Here is a 16,220-nt window from a genome sequence, read left to right on the forward strand (position 1 = left end):
CCTGTGGCATGCCACTGGTGACAGCTAGACTGAATGAGGCAGAGTCACCCACTTTGACGACATGAATGCAGTTGTTGAGCCAGTTTGCTACCCATCTTATACAAAAGAATTGACGTTCAGGTGTGTCAGTTTATCTATAATGCCACAATGGGGTATTATGTTAAAGGCCTTTGCCAAGTCCAGAAAAGTTGTATGTACAGCTTTGCCCTCATCTATAGCCCTGGTCACATTTTCAAAGAAGTCCACCAGATTTAGTAGGCATGATCTTCTCTTTACAAAACCAAACTGGATGGGATTGAGGGTTTGGAGGCCATCTATATCTTTATTTATGAGGTCCATGATGATACGTTTCATGGCTTTACATATTAATCTGGTCAAGTTAATGTGTCTATAGCTCCAAAGAACTGTTGCTAAGACTCCCATGTTAAGAGAATAACCGTCACTGTTTTCCATTCAACAGGGACAAATCCTGTATTCAGGCTGTGGTTAAATAGGGTGCCTAGGGTGGTTGCTAATTCCTGTTTTAGTTTGTTGAAAATGCAACCTGGGATGCCATCTGGTCCCATAGAGGCTGTGTTTTCAGATTTAGACAGAGCTTTGATGACCTCTTCTTTACATATGAATGGCAGGGGAGAGTGTTGAGGGTATAGTTTGTGCTAAATTTGGAGGAGATAATTCGGTGAAATTTTCACTAAATCTGTCTGCTAATATATTAGTAATTTCCACATGATCCGTATGTGTGACAGTGCTTGACACTAGTTCAGCACACATCTGGGTCCTATCTTTTAAGCAGTAGATGTAGATGAAGATGGTCTTGCTGTTATACTTGGCTGAGTTTGCTAATTTTTCTCAAAGTTACCCTTGGAAGTTTTTATTAGTTGTCTTAGTTGTTTGTTTAGGGTTTGTAGGGTACTTTTCCAGAGTGGGGACCTCTCTTTTGTATTCTTAGACAACAGTTTCTTATGCTTGTTGTATAGTTTTATTATACTTGACATCCACCAGGGTGGCCTGTGTTTTCTGGAGACTCTTGATTGATCCTATCCGTCACAGCCAGGTCAATGCATTTGCAAAGGTGTTGGTACAGGGCATCAGAGTAATCCTTAGTATAGTTGGCAAGGCCATCTGTAGGAGTAGGGGCTTAGAAGTCATTTATAACAACCCCTAGGAGAGAATAATCAGCTTTGGTAAAGTTTTTTAATATGACTTCATCACTAGTGGGTTTAGGGGTTATTGTGACATCAGAGGTGACTGATTCAGCAACCAAATTATGGAGTGCACTACTCTTTGACATTAAAACTACCTTAAACCTCAAAAACGTAAAATTCAAACTAAAGGAACAACTATTACAGACAAATATCTGTCCCTGTTTCAACCCTAGTTATTTTTTTCCCCTGTCACTCTGCACTTAACTCCTACAATCCACTCTTACTTTTCCTTTTCATCCCTCCTCCACCCCTACCATCCTTTCCTCTTTGTACCATAGCTACCCCCCAACCACATTTTTTCTTTTTCTACCCCTCTCTACATTTGTCTCTCATCTGCTGTTAGAAATCTTGCACCTCTTCCTTCTCCTAAGCCTCTATCCTAATACTAATTACATCACTATAAAACTTTATTTACTTTCTTCCTTAACTCTTTTTCTCCCCTAGGTTCATAGGTTCATAGGTAAGTACTAGACTATCTGCCCAAGGGCATTTATAAGCCTAGCCAGAATGTGTTGGCTTTCGCCACCACCTTAGATTAGTTCCCTGTGCCCCTGTCCAGCAGAGCCATTAGTTCCCTGCGCCACTGTCCAGCAGAGCCACTGCAGTGATCCCCGGGGTAAATTTTATGTTTCCCATCCACCCGTCAAGGTTTCTCTTGAAGAGTGTTAGTGAGGGGCTCTGCCTTGATATATATTGGAATCCTGTTCCAAAGCATGGGGAGTCTCTGAGACAGGAATCTATTCCTCCAGCATCTCCTATTTATCGTTGTGGTGAGGTTTATATCTCTAGAGAGTGTGGCTCTCTGGGATTTGTTTTTTTTTTAGGTGGAGCATGTCCATCAATTCTGGGTTGGACATGGCCTTGAATGTCAGGCAGAGATCACCTCTGAGTAAGCGGTATGCAACCGAGTACAGCTGGAGTTTCTTGAGTCGGGCTGCATAGGCCATCTGTTTGAGGCCAGTAATCCTCTTAGTGAGGTACTTTTGTGGTCTTTCCAGCTGTTGCAGGTGTCTTGTAAGGTACATCCCAAATGGGGCAATGTATTCTATGATGGGTCTAATGAGTGATGAGTAGAGAGGCACAATAATCTCTTTTGTTCTAGATGAGAACCCTTTTGTGATTAGGGGGGCCACATAGAAGGACTTTCTAACCACCTTGGCAATATGATTATCAAGGGAGAGATTACTATCTACTTGGGTCCCCAGATCCCTTATTACATTTTCTGTATTTAGGGGATTAAAACCTATGTGGTAGTTCATGGGTACTTTGTTTTTTCCAAAGGGGATGACTGTACACTTTTTGGCATTTAGTTTGAGGCCATGATTTTGACACCAGCTATCCATCTCAGTGAGACCCTTCTGGAGGGTGTCTGTATCAGACGGGGAATCAGTTATGACCCCTAGTTTGCAGTCGTCTGTGAACTTGGTCAGCCATAGTCCTCCTATGCTTGCCTGTACCTCAGAGAAGTATATACCGAACAGGAGGGGCCCTAAGACTGAGCCCTGGGGGATGCCACTTGTAACCGGTTTAGAGTCGGACATGGAGCCTGCAACTCTCACCATGTGGGTTCTATCCATGAGCCAGTTGGCAACCCATCTCGTGACGTAGGGGTTTATGTTCAAGTTGGTGAGCTTGTCTATAATACTAGAATGGGGAATGGTGTTGAAAGCCTTTGCGAGGTCTAGGTAGGCTGTGTGGACCTCCTTTCCTTCATCTAATGCTTTGGTAACTGTCTCAAAGAAGTCCACCAGGTTTAGGAGGCATGATCTGCCCTTAACAAAGCCAAACTGGGTAGGGTTCAAGGTCTGGAGGTTCCCAATGTCTCTGTTAATGAGTTCCATGATGATGCGCTCCATAGCCTTGCAGACCAGGCTAGTCAGGCTTATGGGGTGATAGTTCCTGGGGTCTGTTGTGGTGCCACCTTTGTGGAGCGGGATAACTGTTGCTGTGTGCCATTCTGTGGGTATGTAGCCTGTAGAGAGGCTGAGTTTGAACAGTGTGTTTAGGTGAGGGGCTAGTTTGTTTTGGAGCTCTTGTAAGACACAGCCTGGGACACTGTCTGGTCCCATTGAAGCTGTGTTTCTGTCTTTGTATAGGGTTGTTTTAACCTGTATGTCAATGATTGATGGGGCCCTACATTCTTCCGGTATGGTTATGGGCCCTTTAGGGGGTGAGAGGGGGGTGAATTTGCACTAAACCTGGTTGCCAGCAATATCAGTCGGTTCAATGTATTTTGTGCCATTCTGCACTAACTCAGAGCAGATCTGAGAGTTTCCACTTAGGTTCTTGACATAGCTAAAAAATGCTTTGTTGTTGTCTTTGGATTCATTGGCAATTTTTCTTTCAAAGCTAGCCTTGGATGACTTTATGAGTGATCGTAGTTTCTTGCTGATACTGATCAAGGATGTCGTTCCTTCTTGGGATTTTACTCTTTTCTGTACTAGTTTCCTCCTTCTGTTGTATAGCTTGTTTATGGCAGGGGTCCACCAGACGGGTTTCCTTTTCTTGGAGAAGTGATTCTTGGTTTTACTTGGGATAGCACGATCCATGCATTCCTGCAGATGCTCATAGAGTGCCTTTGTAAAGGTTTCAACAGCTTGGACGGCATTGTCCTTTAGCATGGGGGCTGTGAACCTTTCCACCTCAGTCTTAAGTAATGTGAAGTTTGCTTTTCAAAAGTTTTTCACAGTGGTTTCCTTGATTGGGGGTGGGGGCGGAATGTGGATATCCAGAGTGATTAGTCTATGGTCTGAACTAACCAGCAAGGGGTTGACATCCGGTGTGGAACACTGATCGCCCATTTTGGTGATGACCAGGTCCAATATGATGTTCCCTCTGGTGGGGGTGTTGACTAGTTGATCTAGGGCATTCGAGTTTATAAATTCTAGGAAGCGTTGGGCAAGGGAGTTAGTACTTGAATAGTTCTCCCAGTTTATGTTTGGGTAATTGAAATCACCCAGTATTAGGGTGTTTGGTAGGACCTTCATATTTCTCAGTGTCTCCAGAAATGCGGAATGGGGGTCCTGGGTCATGGTGGGTGATCTGTAGCAAGCTACAAATACTACTAATACTTTTCTACAAATTAGACTACTAACAGTATCACTTTCAGTATTTCTCACTAAAAATAAACTTTCCACTATACAAAGTCTAAATAATCCTTTGCCAGTTTACTTATTTCATATTATTTTCAGGAATCTTTGATTTACATATGCAAAAAATATGCCTGAATACAAAAAAACTGTACTTATATAAAAAGATGCAATTTATATATCTCAAACATTCATGCTAAAGTCTATACAAATGTAAAATATGTGTGCCTTAATATATCTTTAGTCTTCTGTATCTTCTTTTCATGTTAATATGCAAATGTGACCGAATCACCAGGTTGGAGGGGACAGATTAACAAAGCTGCTGTATGCAGACGATGTGGCAGTACAGGCTGACTCTGATCTAGAACTTCAGCAAAGGATAGAAGAATGGAATGAAAATCTGAAGGCACACGGGATGAAACTAAGAACAGATAAGACGGTGGTAATGGCAGCAAACTGTGGAAATCAGAAGAAGCTGAGAATAGAGACAGAAAGGAAGATAGTGGAACAGGTAAACAGCTTCAAGTATCTGGAAGGGGTGGTTGAGGAGAAGGGTAGTCTGAATGCAGAGGTCAAAGATAGAATCAGAGGGGCTGCAGCCAACTGGCATAGAGTATCAGGTGTAGTCTATGACAGAAGAATGCCAAAGAAGCTGAAAAGTAAGGTGCACAAGACATTGGTGCAACCAGTTCTACTGTATGGTACAGAAACCTGGGCAGTAAAGGCAGAGCAGATGAGGAAGCTTGAGGTGATAGAAATAGTGCCTGAGAAGTGTGGTAGGATGCACACTGTGGGATAGATGAAGAAATGAGGACATAAGAGCAGAAGCCAAAGTAGCTCCAATTTCAGAAAAGATCAAAGAGAACAGATTACGGTGGTTTGGACACATGCAGAAAAGCAGAAGACAATCTGGTGAGGAAGATTTGGGATAGACAGGAAGAAGCTAAGAGAAAGCAAGGATGTCCAGCAAAGAGGTGGATGGAGTGTGTGAAAGAATATCTGTGAGTCAGGCATGAGTGTTGTAGAAGGCAGGAGTGTGGCACTGAATCGAGAGAGCTGGTGACAGTTAACACGATACCCTGACCACATGTAGAAAAATGGGAAAAAGGGGGCTGATGATGATGATGATGATAAAAATGTGAATGTTATGTATTGCATTTTTGTTGCTTTTTTTTTCTCTGTATTGTTTTTTTTTTAATTTATTTTAATTATTTAACATTTGTTTACCGGAAAACTCCAACATGGAACAAAGTCAATTTTCAGCGGAAACCTGGGGAGAAACGCTCCAGGGGCATGTCTTTGTAACATGGGAGTAAACCAGAGTACCCAGATAAAACCCACATGAATGCATAGAGGTCATGCAGACTCCAAACAGAAGGTACTCCATCTGAAAATCAAACTGGTGAACCTCTTGCTGTGAGGCGACAATGGTTTTGGAATTTTTCTCACTGGGCCTCCACTGAAAATGGGTTTCCTACCCAGTCAGATTTTTCCAGTAAACAAATGTCAAATGAAATAAATAAATAAAACACACACACACACACACACACACACACACACACACACACACACACACACACACACACACACACACACATACACACACACATTCACCTTTAAGACCTATTAAAATTTACTGCTTGTAAATCATTCCAAACCTACCATTATAAAATATGTTTGCAATGAAGAACACACCCAATTTACCTCTGAACACATCATTCAGAAAATAATAATTAAAAAAAAAAAAGAAACCGAATATATTTCCACCCTTAAAAGTTACAGAACTAAAATGCTAGTTGTACCACTGCAGAGCTGGCTTGCTGGCTTAAAAAAACAGACCTTATTTTTTTATTTTTATTTTTTTTTGTTTTTGTTTTCTGTATTAGTACTCCCATGGCTGTAAAAACACTGATAAGAAAGCTGTCTACAGCCACAGGATTTGTAGGGATCTTCCTCTTGTGCCCTGTGTGAATTTCAGCCAGTCACTGCACTATTTTCACCACCCGTACCTAAGAGAGAACAGCTCTACTTGAAGTCAAGTTGATGACATCACAACTGAAGTTCTGAATTGCCAAGAAAAAGACGAAACTGTGTGCAGCTTTTTCTCAATAATTCAGAGATTAGGCGAAAGCTTAACTTTTTGCATTTGCTTGCTTCCTGATGCAGGAGATTTCTGTCGTGTAGATGTTCCTCTTTTTATTGTCACCTGAGGGTAACATACCACATAGTTCTATGTTCACACTTTGAAAACTATAGATATTTCTGAGAAAACCTTACATCAGACATATGATGATTCTTTTAATTAAGCTTTAATATAAATACTAAACGCAATATTAAGAATATTTGAGGCACTGTACAATATGAGTTTTAGCTAATACTATTTCTGCAACTTCAGGTTCTGTATCTGTTATACAACAATACTAATCTCACTACTCCCTAGTATAACACAGTTATTGCTGTTCTCTTTATAAGTCACCTCTAATTTGTTCAAGACTTTAGTGAGAGTCCTTTCCTTCTGTTTGACAGAATCATTTTCCTTTTGCTGTCTGTCACAACATTATTGCTCTGTTCACTTCTTGGAGCTTGAATTTGTTGAGTGAGTGCCTTTTGTAGCACAGTAACACTTTCACAGTGACATTATTTTTATCTTTTTTCTTCTAGATGCTATATTTTCCAAGTGCTTGTCATTTATTTTTATACATCTGTATTTCTTTGTACATAGACTTTCATGTTCCTCATGTTTGTTATTTAAACTTATAGATTTCTTTAGTTGTATAAGGTAGACTAAAGTATTATACTTTTGTTTTACAGAAGTGATTTCATGAACCACTTCACTGTAAGTTAAAGTTTATGCACAGTATTTTGTTTTATTGCTAGTCTCTTTATGTTGAAAGTTTGAGAAACTCCTTTCAAACTGCAAATTCTGGTACTTATATTTCTAAATTGACGACAACATCATCTGCAGTTTGGAACTGTTGGCATATTTCATTACCACTCTGTTAATACATAATGATGAGTTGAGATTAGCTACAGCTTCTCCATTGTATTTCAAGTTCAAGCACTGATTTACTATGATATTTTCTCAATTTATGCTTTGCCTTTTCCAGTTGTAATAAAACAGGCTCAGACTGTGCCTGTAACTTTCTCATACCTTCTACATCTTTTCTTAATTCATGAGTTTCTTTTTTCAAAAATGCATACTCTATTTTAACACAGCCAGTTGTTCATTAATCCTCATGGTATCACTTTGCCTAGCAATTTCAAGTTAATTATTTAGTCTCACACAATCAAGTTATTCCAAAGATTCAGAGTCATTTGGACAAATCAGTCCTTTATTTACCTGTTTTATTTTGATATCTACTGGTCAAAATCAGCAACAACTATTTAAAACCCTCATTAATTTAATTAATTTTATTTTATTTTCCAGAAACCATTTTTTTGCCAGTTTTAGTAATTTTGTCTGCTTAGAAACAAACCCACAGCTGTCTTTGCAACTTAACAATCTTAGAACACTGGGACAGTGTATTATTGGTCACCTGTAAAGCTGCATTTTCTGAAAAGGCCTCCATTTCCTTTACTAGAAGTTCTTGCTTTTTGATCATATTCTGTAGTTTTTGCAGCAAACTGTGTTATTCAGCACTGCTAACCAAATGATCTATTTGCTTAATTGTTTTTTCCGGTACCCTTTAATAAACACCCATCACACCAAATGACATTCGGAGACCTTTATTCAAGTTGCATAAACATGACTTTATTGACTAACGGATATTTTCATTTATTAATCACAGCATAAACATCCATATAATGGTTAACTTAGGGCAGAGTGACCCCACTCACCCTGACCAAGTAAGCAGCATCCTTACCTCTGCTTGCTTACTTTTACTTATCAAGCAGCATCCAACCGCTCATTTGCATTTCCCAACTCATTGAAATAAACATCCAACCAAATGGGCGTCACTCCGCTCGCTTTGCTTTACTTGTCAAGCAGCTCATTTTCCTTTCTCAACTCATTAAAATGAATCTCCAACACCAGAGGGGGAACAGAAGAGGGACAAACCCGCCCCCCTTTTCTGCCTCCCCCCAAAAAATATAACCACCACACAACCACAATGTTCCAAACAGAGAGGAAGGGTGGGTAGCAAGTTCACACCAAACTGTGATTCCTTACCCAGTTACGCCATAACAAAACATATTAAGCCTCACCCTATCCTTACCTCATTTCCTCCCAGTCATCCTTATTTCCTTTTCAACCATCTTCCCCCCAACTAACTTCTTCCCCTATGCTCATAAAACCCATTACTACTTCTGTCTAAACCTTCACATGAAGATATCCTGGAACAAATTGGTTTGTTACCAAACCTCATTTGTCCTGGTCCCTTTCAATAAACACCCATCACACCAAATGACATTTGACGACCTTTATTAAAATTCCATAAACATGACTTTATTGACCAACCAATACTTTCATTTATTAATCACAGCATAAACATTCATATAATAGTTAACTTAGGGCAGCGCGACCCCACTCACCCTGACCAGGTAAGCAGCATCCTTACCTCTGCTTACTTACTTTTGCTTATCAAGCAGCGTCCAACTGCTCACTTGTCTTTCCCAACTCATAAAAATGAACCTCCAACACCAGAGGGGGAACAGAAGAGGGACAAACCTGCCCCTCTTCTCTACCCATCAGCCTGACCAGGCTGTTCTTCCTCCATCACACAAAACTCCTAACAACCATCCAAAACAAACCAAACTATACATTAAAGGTAGAAGCCAAACATCATTTGGTGACCTCCATTCTTGGAGAAACAAACTGGATCCCTGTCATCAATATGCCAAATCACTACCATATAAAGCAACCAATTGCCTAATCAGCTAAAATTAGGCCAATGATCCCTCTCCAAAGCCAAATAAATTCCCTTACCCTTGTAAAAGCCTCTGGAAATCAAACTTATCCTCACTTATCTTAAGTACCAACAGCAGCTTTGTAATTAGTCTCAGATCATCATCTGCCAAATGTGCCAGCAAAACACTAAAGCCCAATGCCTTCCAAATAAAGCAAGCCTAACTACATACCATCCTGCCTAAATACAGGATCCTGTAACTGCCCAAAAGATATAAGAAAGACCAAATGACATCCCTTCTCCAATAAATCAGTTGAATAGGAATTCAACCCCCCCCATGCCCATCATCTATGATAAAGCAAATCTCCGATAACCAGCTAGCATTTGCTGATGAATGCATCACCCTCTTAAAGAATTCAATCAGCCATAATGCTAATACCCCCAGACTGCAACCCAATGAACCTCCATTTACCAACACCAACTCTCTCAACAAAACTTATCTTGACAATAGCCATAGTCTTATCAGTCTTCACACTATCAAACCTACCCCAACCCTTGAAACATATGACCCACCATCCCAGATTTAGTAAAGTCACATAACCTTATCTCCTCTGCAGCTATACTAATCTTAGCTAAGTCCACCTTGACCATTTGAACTGCCTAACCTTATTCCCAAACCTTAGCACAAATTAACAAACTCTTGCAATGCCCTACCATATACTTTCATATCCACAGCTCTCCTGGAATCCTATACCACATTTAATCATTCCAAACCAGCCTAACACCTCCCCAGACAATGCCAGAGCCTTCTACCACTGCTGTATTGTCCAAATGAAAATTAACAGCTTGCCCCACAACTTTTACTAAACCTACCATGCCAGCCAAACTGAAATTAACTCCAAGAAGTAACATCCCTCCTCCAAATGTCCTTCCATCCTGTACATCCATACTCCAAACATCCTTATGACCTGCTAGCCAACAAGCTAAAACCATTCCTTTACAAATATGCAAAATTAAATAGCCCAAGTTCCATGACATTCTTAATCCACCCTAGTCCCGAAACTTTAAGCTTTTGTTTTAACAGTAACCAGCTCCTCACCCATCCCTACACACACGCATACCTTGCAAGCTCTGCCAAACCCTTTACTTAATCTTAAAATTCCACCCACTGCTGCTAATCCAATGAAGAACAGTGCTAAACACCCAAAGTAGCATGGCCACCGAACAACCCTTCTGCCTAGCCTCGCAACATGAAACCAACTTAACTACCATGCTCACAAAATGCGAACCAACCGCATGTTGCTGTAACTCCACCCCCCCCATGGACAACCCCAAACTCCCCATAACAATCCCCAAATCTGCCTCACCCTGCCCTTGATGTACCCCATCCTCACCTGCCCCCATGTTACTCCCAGTATGCACTCTGATGTGCATTAATGAGTAAAGAAGGATCACCTGTCCTCAGTGTGCACCATTCCAGTGGCAGGAACATCCACCCCAGTTGAATCCATCGCATTTCAAATGCACTTCCTTCAGGCCACCAATTGATGACCACTATGAACTTCTCCATCTGTGACCTCATTTTGCACTACTCCAGTGGACTGATCACTCTGTGCATTCCCATCTGCAAAAGAAAAGAAACTGTAAATCCTCTGCACACACCTAAACCAAACTTCTTAACACCAACATTAGCCACAGCCAAGGGCCTATATTGTTCATCAACTGCACAGTCGGTACCCTACCCCACAGTAACTTGGCATTGGCATATTCCCTGGCCATTCTGTGAAGGTCTGTACAATTGAGAGGTATGATTCAAGTATGTTACAACTAAACACTGGGATAAGGGGTAATTTAAATATCAAATTACCTGGGTCACCTTGTGATTTCCACACAAAATCAAATACCGCACTGTATGCCCAAGTTAACTTATTCTGTAAAACATTCTTGGGAGCATTTCTATAAACCAGCACTACAGGATATCCCCACACAATCATAAACTAAAAGTGTAAACAAAAGCTACATAGACCTCCAATAAAGAGAGCAACTTTGGCAGTTTCTCTCATGTGTTGCCTTGTTCTCCAAGCGGCCCTGACAGCCACATGTATCCAGCACTGAAAATTAAGATGCTTAAAACAAAGAGTAAAACACCTCCATACCATACCAATGTCTTTCAAAGTTCTTGTTCCTCAAAGGTTCACATTGAAAAGATCTGTCACATAGTCCGTGTAAACAATTTAACTCCTGTGAATGATAAATAGACTGAATCATTATTTAATTAAAAGGCCTATTTCTATAAATACAATTATCACATTTTAACCATTCTGTGAGCTTCCTAATTGAAGTTGCTTGTGAGCAATTAGTAAGTGTCCCACCTTTGCCCATTTTTTTCACAGTTTAAGTGGCAGCATTCATCATCCTGGTGATGGAAGGAGAAACAGTCAGGGTAAAGAAAAATTAAACCATTCCATCCCTTTCACTGATTCATTTTAGAAATGCGCCACACCAATGCATGACTGAAAACAGCTAAGATGCCTACCTCTCCCATGTCTGAAATTTCACCAGTTCCCTCTTTGATGAACTACTACACCTACCCAGAAACCACCCAAATGTGAAACTGTCCAAGATAGAAAACAACCCTGAACATACTGCAAGTCCTGTACCATTAAGAACTATGCCACTTGTGAACTCCTTTGAAAGTTTGGGATAAAAGCCTTCCCAGAGACCAACCCACTGTAAACCGCAAAATGACCTGCATGAATGCCCTGTATTGCTAACCAGTACTCAGCCAAAGACAACACTGCCCAGAGCTCTCCACCAAACAGGGAATAATCACAACAAAATCTGGGACAAAACAAAGGTCGTTAAAAACCATCAGGGACACCTGCCATGCATTTGAATTCAGGAGTCATTGAACTGGACACTGGGGTCATCACCAATATAGTTCAGAATATCCTCCCAGACTGTCAGGTATTACTAAGACTGACACCTTTTCAGATTCTGGACATTAAGAGAATGTGAATTATGAAGCAAAGAAGTATATAACTCTTTTAATTATTGCCATTATTTTTTAAGGGTAATTCACCACCTTCCTGCAACAGTCACCAGTTTTAGATTCATAGGTTCATAGGTTCATAGGTTGGTACTAGGCTATCAGCCCTAGGGTCTATACAAGCCTAGCCATAACAATTCCCTGGCTATTTCTTCCCACATTATTTACTTTCCTGAACCCCTGTCTAGCAGGGCGACTGATGTGATCCCTGGGGTGAATTTCCATTCTGCCATCCAATCGTCAAGGTTCCTCTTGAAGAGGTCCAAAGAGGCACTCTGCTTTACATGTATGGGCAATCTATTCCAGAGTCTGGGTAGTCTCTGGGTCAGGAACCTATCCCTCCAGCATGTTTTGTTTATTGTGATGACAAGGTTTAGATCCCTGGAGCGTGTAGCTCTGAGGGATTGGGATTTCTTTAAGTGTAGCATGTCCAACAGCTCTGGGTTTGACATGGCCTTGTAAGTTAAGCAGAGATCGCCTCTGAGTAGAGGATATGCGACAGAGTATAGCTGGAGTTTTTGGCATCTGCTTTAGGCCTGTGATTCTTTTAGTGAGGTATTTCTGAGGCCTTTCCAGTTGTTGCAGATGTGTTGAGAGGTACATACCAAATGGGGCGTTGAATTCTATAATGGGTCTAATGAGGGATGAGTACAGTGTGACAACAACCTCCTTTTTTTCTGGATGAAAAGCCCTTCGTGATGAGGTGTGCCACATAGAAGGATTTCCTGACTGTTGTGGCGATGTGGTTATCAAAGGTGAGACCACTGTCCACCTGTGTCCCTAAGTCTCTTATCACACTTTCTGTGTTTAGTGTACTGCCACCTATATGGTAATTCATGGATACATGTTTTTTCCCAAAGGGGATAACAATACATTTCTTGGCATTGAGCTTGAGCCCATGGCTCTGGGACCAAGCATCTGTTTCTGTAAGGCCCTTTTGTAGAGTATCCACATCATTTGGGGATTCAATAATGGCTCCCAGTTTGCAGTCATCTGCAAACTTTGTTAAGTCCCTTAGTGTTGACCTGTACTTCAGAGAAGTAGATGCCAAACAAGAGCCCCAGGACTGAACCCTGAGGTACTCCACTTGTCACTTGTCTGGAGCTGGATTTGGAGTTGGCTACTTTTACAGTGTGGGTTCTATCAGTAAGCCATTTAGCAACCCATTGGGTGACATAGGGATTAATGCCCAACTTAGTAAGTTTATCTATGATTCCAGAGTGGGGGATGGTGTCAAAGGCCTTGGCAAGGTCTAGATCGGCTGTGTGGACCACCTTACCCTTGTCCATGGCTCTGGAGACTGATTCAAATAAGTCAATCAGGTTCAGGAGACAAGATCGGCCCTTCACAAACCCAAACTGGGTGGGGTCCAGTGTTTGAAGGTTGCCAATGTCTTTGTTTATAAGTTCCATGATAATACACTCCATGGCCTTGCAGATAATGCTTGTCAGACTGATGGGATGGTAGTTTCCGGGATCCAAGGTGGATCCCCCCTTGTGGATTGGGATAACTGTAGTTCTGCGCCACTCAGTGGGCACGAAACCTGAGATGAGGCTATGATTAAACATGACACTTAGGTGAGGTGCCAGTTCATATTGTAGTTCATGTAGTACACAGCCCGGGATGTCATCTGGTCCCATGCATGCTGTATTCTTGGCTTTAGAGAGTGCGTTTTGTACCTGTGTGGCCGTTATTACTGGAATTTGGCAATCTTCCGGTATTGAGATGGGCCTTTTAGGGGGTGAGAGGGCGGTGAAGTTGGCACTGAATCGATCTGCCAGGATATTGGCAATATCCTTCAGATCAGTATATTTAATGCTATTCTGTTTTAGCTCAGAGCAGATCTGAGCATTGCCATTTAGATTCTTGACATAGTTATAGAATGCTTTGTGGTTGTCTTTGGAATCTTTGGCAATTTTATTTTCGTAACTAGCTTTGGAGGATTTTATGAGGCATCTCAGTTTCTTACTGAGGCTAGTAAGGGAGTTTTTTGCATCCTGGGATTTTCCTCTTTTCTGCAAAAGTTTCTTCCTTTTGTTGTAAAGTTTGTTTATGGCAGGGGACCACCAGATTGTCTTCCTTTTTTTGGATGAGAGCATTTTGGTTCTATTTGGGATGGCACGATTCATGCATGAGTGGATGTGCTCATACAGTGCTTTAGTGTAGGATTCAGCAGTTGAACTTTCAGTTCCCGTCTTCAAGGGTGTCATGAAGTTTGCCACTTCTGACTTGAGTAGCATGAAGTTGGCTATGGAGAAGTTTTTTATGGTGGTTTCTTTACTGGGGGGTGGGGGTGGGATGTGGATGTTAAGGGTGATTAGCTTATGGTCAGACCTGACTAATGAGGGGGTGACCATAGGTATGGAGCATTGATTTCCCATGTTGGTAATGACCAGGTCTAGGATATTGGAGCCCCTGGTGGGACTATGGATTAGTTGATCCAGGGCACTGGAATTTATGAATTCCAAGAACAGTTGCGCAAAGGTGTTGGGACATGAGTAGTTTTCCCAGTTAATGGCAGGGTTGTTAAAATCACCCAGTATTAGGGTGTTTGGTTCTATCTTAATATTTTCCAGTATGTTTAGAAAGGTGTAGTGAGAATCTTGGGGTATGGTGGGGATCTGTAGCAAGCTACAATTTGGATTGCAGTCTTACCTAGTGTTAGTTGCACTTGGAGAATTTCAGACACATTGTGTTGGCCAACTAGCCTGGTGGTGTGAATATCCTTGGTGAATATTGACACTCCTCCACCTTTAGTGTTTCGGTCCTGGTTTGGTTGCCGAAAAGTGCGGTAAGAGTTGTAGCCTGGTATTGCAGGGGTGCTTTCTGGAGCCTTGAACCAGGTCTCAGTTACTGCACAGATATCGATGTTCTCCATTTTTAGGAGTGCCTCAAGAGAGTGCATTTTGAGGTTTAGACTTCTAGCATTGAGTAGCATTACCTTCAGATTTTGCATACTTGTACCTGTTATGGTGGTGGTTTTGTCCTTTGAAGTTTGCCTAAAAAAGGCACTATAGGGGTGGCAAGAGCCTTAGCCAGTAACCTGAATCCCAGGGGCGACAGGTGCAGACCATCTCTGGCAAAGCATCATGGTCTGTCAATCATGTCATCCCAGGCAGACAGATACTGGATCCCCTTTGAATGAGACCATAAGCTTAGCCAATTGTTGACGTCAATCATTTTATCCTTATATTGTGGTATCATTCTGGGTGAAGGCAGGATGCTACTCAGGGCTAGAGTCATACCTGCCTGGGCCACATGATCCGAGAGCTCTTCCATGTCTCTTTTCATGTAGTCCAGGGAGGTACGTCTCAAGTCATTCACTCCAACATAGACAATGACAGAGTCATATTTGTACTTGTTGTGGAGTGACTTGAGTGCATGCATTATGTGGCGGATCCTGGCACCTGACAGGCAGCTGACTGTAATTTTCTCCTTATTCAACCTGGTGAGAGGGACATCAGTGTGCCGGACTATAGTCACCTATGACTAAAGTGTTAGGTACATTGTCTTGCCTTAGGGGCTGTTGCTGGATGGCACACTGGTGTTGTGAACTATGTGACACATTGGTTGTGATTGGTGTTGGTTTGCGTTTCAGCTTCAGAGGTCTTTGTTGCTTGGGCAGGTTACAGTTAAGGGCCTCTGCATATGTGGATTTAGTGTTGCTATATGTGGGTGTTGGTGGGGCAGGTTTAGAAGGGCTATGTGTTGCTTGAGGTGTAGTGTGGGTGTTAACCTTCTCCTCTTGACTGTTTAGCACAATCTTGGGTGGAGAGAGCTTTGCTTCCATTTTGGCTATGTAAGTGCATCTCCCACAGGTTGTAGTGTTGGGTGGTAGGAGGAGAGGGTTGTCTGTGTACATGAGGCAATTGCTGCATTGCCCCAGTATGCCCAGATTCACCAGGTGGACAGGAGAAATCACCAGAAGCTGACCCTTGGACATGCCTGGTTTGGGGCTTTTTTTTTTCTTTGTAAAGTATAGGAGCTGTTTCCTTAGCAAGGTACTTTGCAATTATAGGCTGTTTAGTGCCTA

The sequence above is a fragment of the Protopterus annectens genome, chromosome 9.part0, assembly GCF_019279795.1.
Source record: "Protopterus annectens isolate FY-2018-M chromosome 9.part0, PAN1.0, whole genome shotgun sequence".
Lineage (NCBI taxonomy): Eukaryota > Metazoa > Chordata > Ceratodontiformes > Protopteridae > Protopterus > Protopterus annectens.